Source organism: Piliocolobus tephrosceles, chromosome 3 (genome assembly GCF_002776525.5).
Source record: "Piliocolobus tephrosceles isolate RC106 chromosome 3, ASM277652v3, whole genome shotgun sequence".
NCBI lineage: Eukaryota > Metazoa > Chordata > Mammalia > Primates > Cercopithecidae > Piliocolobus > Piliocolobus tephrosceles.
In genome coordinates this window covers 132,566,155-132,570,898 of record NC_045436.1, presented here as the reverse complement: position 1 = coordinate 132,570,898, position 4,744 = coordinate 132,566,155, and the positions used below count along the sequence as shown (strand labels likewise).

The 4,744-nt window shown below is 37.7% G+C and overlaps 1 pseudogene; it reads left to right on the top strand.

Annotated features, from left to right (window-relative positions):
* The first annotated feature begins 3,570 nt into the window (after positions 1-3,570).
* On the top strand, positions 3,571-3,671 carry LOC111526507 (annotated as a pseudogene).
* Positions 3,672-4,744: the final 1,073 nt, after the last annotated feature.

Sequence of the window (4,744 nt, the reverse complement as noted above, 5' to 3'; positions counted from 1 at the left end):
TAACCATACACTGATTTTTCTTTTTTTCTTTCTTTTTCTTAAGATGGAATCTTGCTTTGTCACCCACACTGGAGTACAGTGGCACGATCTCAGCTCACTGCAAGCTCCGCCTCCTGAGGTCAAGCCATTCTCCTGCCTCAGCCTCCAGAGTAGCTTGGATTACAGGTGTGTGCCACCACGGCCAGCTAATTGTTGTATTTTTAGTACAGACGGAGTTTCACCATGTTGGTTAGACTGGTCTTGAATTCCTGAACTGGTGCCCTGCCCGCCTCGGCCTCCCAAAGTGCTGGGATTACAGGCGTGAGCCACCATGCCCGGCCAAACATACGCTGATTTTTCTTATGCAAAGTCTGCTCAGTAAAAATACATGAAATTTTAAAACTGTTGGAACCCCCAAAAACACTTTAAGCCTTTACAGAGATGTGGCTGATCTTAGTCACATATGGTTACAACTTCTGTTCTCAGATTATAGATGAACTCTTTTTCTTGTTTTTCTTGTTCTGTACAATGACTAATGAGAATTCAACAGCATCAGGGACAAAAACCTCCTGCCCTCTTAATTCATGACCCTTGTTATAGATTAACTTCCCTCTTCCTGTCCTGCTTTGCTTAGACCAGATGAGAGAAAACTCAGGACTATTAGACCCCCTGTTTTAAAAACAGTGTTAAATGTACCCTTTCCAAAAAGGAACATTGCCCATAACCAGTCAAATTGCTGTAACTATTTGCCAACCTTGTATCAATAATGTTGCAATCCTTCTAAAAAACGCCTCTGTCTCGGCCAATATATATGAAACCTTAACTTCCCTACTTGTGAATGCTTACTCCATTCTTTTGGAGTTGGTGTTTCCAGGTGGTCCATTCTCACACTCTGCACTTGAATAAATTATTTTTAAATTAGATTCTGACCTTTTTGATTATTTTAGATTGACAGCTCTGATCAATTAGATCACTCCCCTAGATACTATAATAGCCTTCCCCCACAACCAGAAGCTGTTCCCTGTCTCAGTGAATGGCACCAACTTGTCCATTTGTCCAAGACAGAGACCCAGGAATCTTTTTTTTTATTCCTCCCCCATTCTAGTGGCTCTCAAATTCATTGTCTCTGTGGCTACCCAATTGATCTTTATAAAGTACAAATTTGTACACATGTCACTCCTTTGCTAAAACCCCTTAAATGATTCCCTATTGACCAGAGGATAGTCCCAACCGGTCCCCACCCATTCGATTTTAAGGCTCCTTGTGGTTCACCTCCACCTCCCGCCATCCCTCCTTCCCAATGGCACTTGCGGTCAAATTGCTGTAATTTCTGAAAGGTACAGGAATGTCCCTTTGATCACTGCGCCTGAAACACCCTTCAGTCCTTTCTTCCCTGACAAGCTCTTACTGCTTCATCAGGTCTCTGATTAGATTATTTCCTGCAAGTAGCTTCTCAGATTCCCTGCCTACAGGTTCTTACAACCCCACCAGACCTTGTAATTACTTTTTCCTCCATTTCACCACTAAACTAAGCTGCTGACTTGTGCCCAAAAGGAAGCTGCATTTGGAAAGAGATCAAGTTTTCAACTCAGAGATACCTGGGATCTAAATCCAGGTCTTGCATTTACAAGTTATGTGCACTTCAACAAGTTTCTTAACCTGACTGGCTGCATCTCAGTTTCCTATCTGCAAAGAAAGAGGATCATAATGAAAATTAATGAGACAATGTGTGTAAAGCATTTTGCAGGTAGCCAGGCACTTAGTAAATGCTCAGTAAATAGTAGTTACAAATGGTAACCCTCTGCCTTAAAGCTCCTCCCAGACTGGACTCCTCCCAAGAGAGTGGACAGCTCTTATCACACCAACTAGAGACAGATGAAGAAGAAAACTATAATTTTTCCTAACCCCAAAAAGTTTCATATTAGCTGTATATATTCACAGAGGTTATTTGACTGGTCTGCTTCATGCCTGTTTATATGTTTGAACATGCTTCATGCCACCAGTGTAATCAAAGAATAGCATAAAAGTATTTTGAACAACATATAGCATTTTGAAATGATGTGTTCCTTTCTTATTATTTGTTGAAAAAAAGTGATTTTAAAACATTAAAATATTTGAAACTATCTTAGGGCTAAGGGACCATAAATAAATGAAAACAAACCCTCACTTATAGCCAAGATCCTTGACATTTTCCTTTAGCATCTTTTTACCAGAAAAGATAAATTGTAAAACAAATTGTTAGGAATTTTACCACACTTTCTGCCACCATCTACTATAATAGTGATATAACTAAGCAAGTGAACAGCTAGTATAATAAGACAGGCTCCAGGAATCAGGAAAATCTTTATCTTGTATAACATAGCGTTAGATAATTAAGATTAGGGTTTTGTTTGTTTGGTCGTTTTTTTTGTTGTTGTTGTTGTTTTTTTGTTTTTTTTTGTTTTTTTTTTTTTTTTACAATTTATCATACATATCTTAGACTAACAGATTATTAGAAGTAGAAAATATATAGCTTCTGGAGAAAAGGATAAGATTGAATACATACACGCTTACTTTCACTACCTCTAAATTCCACAAAAAATGGTAGTAAAAAAAGATGGTTGTAAAACACATAAGATACATATGGGAGAGGAAACATCACAACAAACTGAAAGCTGGAAAACAGTGGATGAGAGGCAACTTACTCAGACAGCTGATTTAGACCTCAATCCTAAACCTGCAGGAGAAAGCTAAAAAGCAACCCAGTTTCACTACAGGATCCAGAAAGTCTCTGGAATAAGCAGCACCAGGTACCTCTGAAAGTAGGGACAAAACTAAGGCCACTGAAGGACTGGGTTGGTTAGTTTAAGAAGCAATTAGAACTTCTGATCACTCATTTTCACTCAGTGTAGCAAACCAAATGCCTCCCTAACACCCCATCCAAACACTGGAGGTTTACTCACTTCAGATAGAAAAAAGAGTTCCAGGACTAGGAGTTATTAGGCACAGTTGAGGGAGTATTATGCTGAACCCAGTCATATTAACAGAACATTGACATGCCCAATGTTGAGAAGACACTCCTTCCCTTCCAGTCTCTTCTTCAGCTCCAGAGTGAAGAGAGCCAGCACTGTATATTTTAAGCAGGAAATGTAAAAATACTTCTCTAGGAAACATGAGTAGTCCTAATTAATATATATTAAGGATACCCACAAAATGACCCTGGCAAATCACCCTCCAGGAATCCCATAGTCAACAAGCTTAGAGCTCTTAAATATGAGCAAGTGGCCAAAGATCACCAGATATCTGAGGGAAAGCTATGGCATGAAAGAAACTAAAACAAAGTAATAAACGGGAAAATCAAATTAAAGAAATAGAGACTACTGTAGAAAGAATACATCCTTAAACGACTATAATTAATGTATTCAGACAAATAGGAAAAGTTATTTTATTCATAAGACAATAATAAGATGTTCTCTTAGAAAAGAAATATTCTGGAAATTAAAAGTTCTTGGAAATCGCATGTATAATAGTAGAAATAAAAACTCAGTAGAAGAGTTGGAAGATAAAGTTAAGAAAATCTTCTGAAAGTAGAAAGCAAAAATACGTAGAGCTCTGCTTTGGCAGCATATATATTAAATTTGAATGATACAGAGAAGATTAGCATAGCGCATTGCAAGGATGACACACAAATTCATAAAGCATTCCTTAAAAAAAAAACACACAGAAAATAACAAGTGTTGGAAAAATTGTGGGGAAGCTGGAACCCTTGTGCACTGTGGGTAGGAATGTAAAAGAGTGCAACCACTATAGAAAACAGTATGGCAGTTCCTCAATAAATTAAACATAGTTACTATATGATCTGGCAATTCCACTTTTGGGTATAGTCTCAAAAGAATTGAAAGCAGAGACTCAAATAGATATTTGTACACCCATGTTCATAGTAGCTTTATTCACAATAGTCAAAAGGTAGAAGTAACCCAAATTTCCACTCACAGATGGATAAACAAAATGTGACATATACATAAAATGGAATTTATTCAGCCTTGAAAAGGAATCCTTACACAGGCTACAACATGGATAAACCTCAAAGACATTATACCAAGTGAAATAAGCCAGTCACAAAAAGACTAATGTATGATTCCACTTATATGAGGTACCTGGAGTAGTTAAATACATAGAGACAGAAAGTATAACAGTGGCTACCAGGGGCTGGGAGCAGGGTTTAGTGAGGAGTTACTGTTTAGTAGTTACAGAGTTTCAGTTTGGGATGATGAAAACATTGAGATGAATAGTGGTGATGGTTGCCTGACAATGTGAATGTGCTTAATTCCACAGAGTTATACACTTAAAATAGTAAATCTTATGTATATTTTACCACAATAAAAAATACTGTCACTAACTTAAGTGATATAGTGGCAAATATTAAAAGAAGTAACTCAGAGTTGGAAGTAGTTTCTTCCAAGGATGGGCAAATGTCAGAGGAAGGGCTACTGTTTTTCAAAGAAGCTTTGTAAAACTATTTATCTCTTTAAATTATGTGCATGTTAAACTGTGGTAACAATTTTACAAATAACACTAGTAATGAACTTGAAGACTGAGTGTAATGAACAAATAACACTAACAATGAACTTGAAGGCTGAGCGTGACGGCTCATGCCTGTAATTCCAGCAATTTGGGAGGCCAAGGTGGGTGGATTGCTTGAGCCCAGGAGTTTGAGACCAGCCTGGGCAATATAGCAAAATCCTGTCTCTATAAAAAGCATAAAAATTAGCTGGGTGTGGTGGCA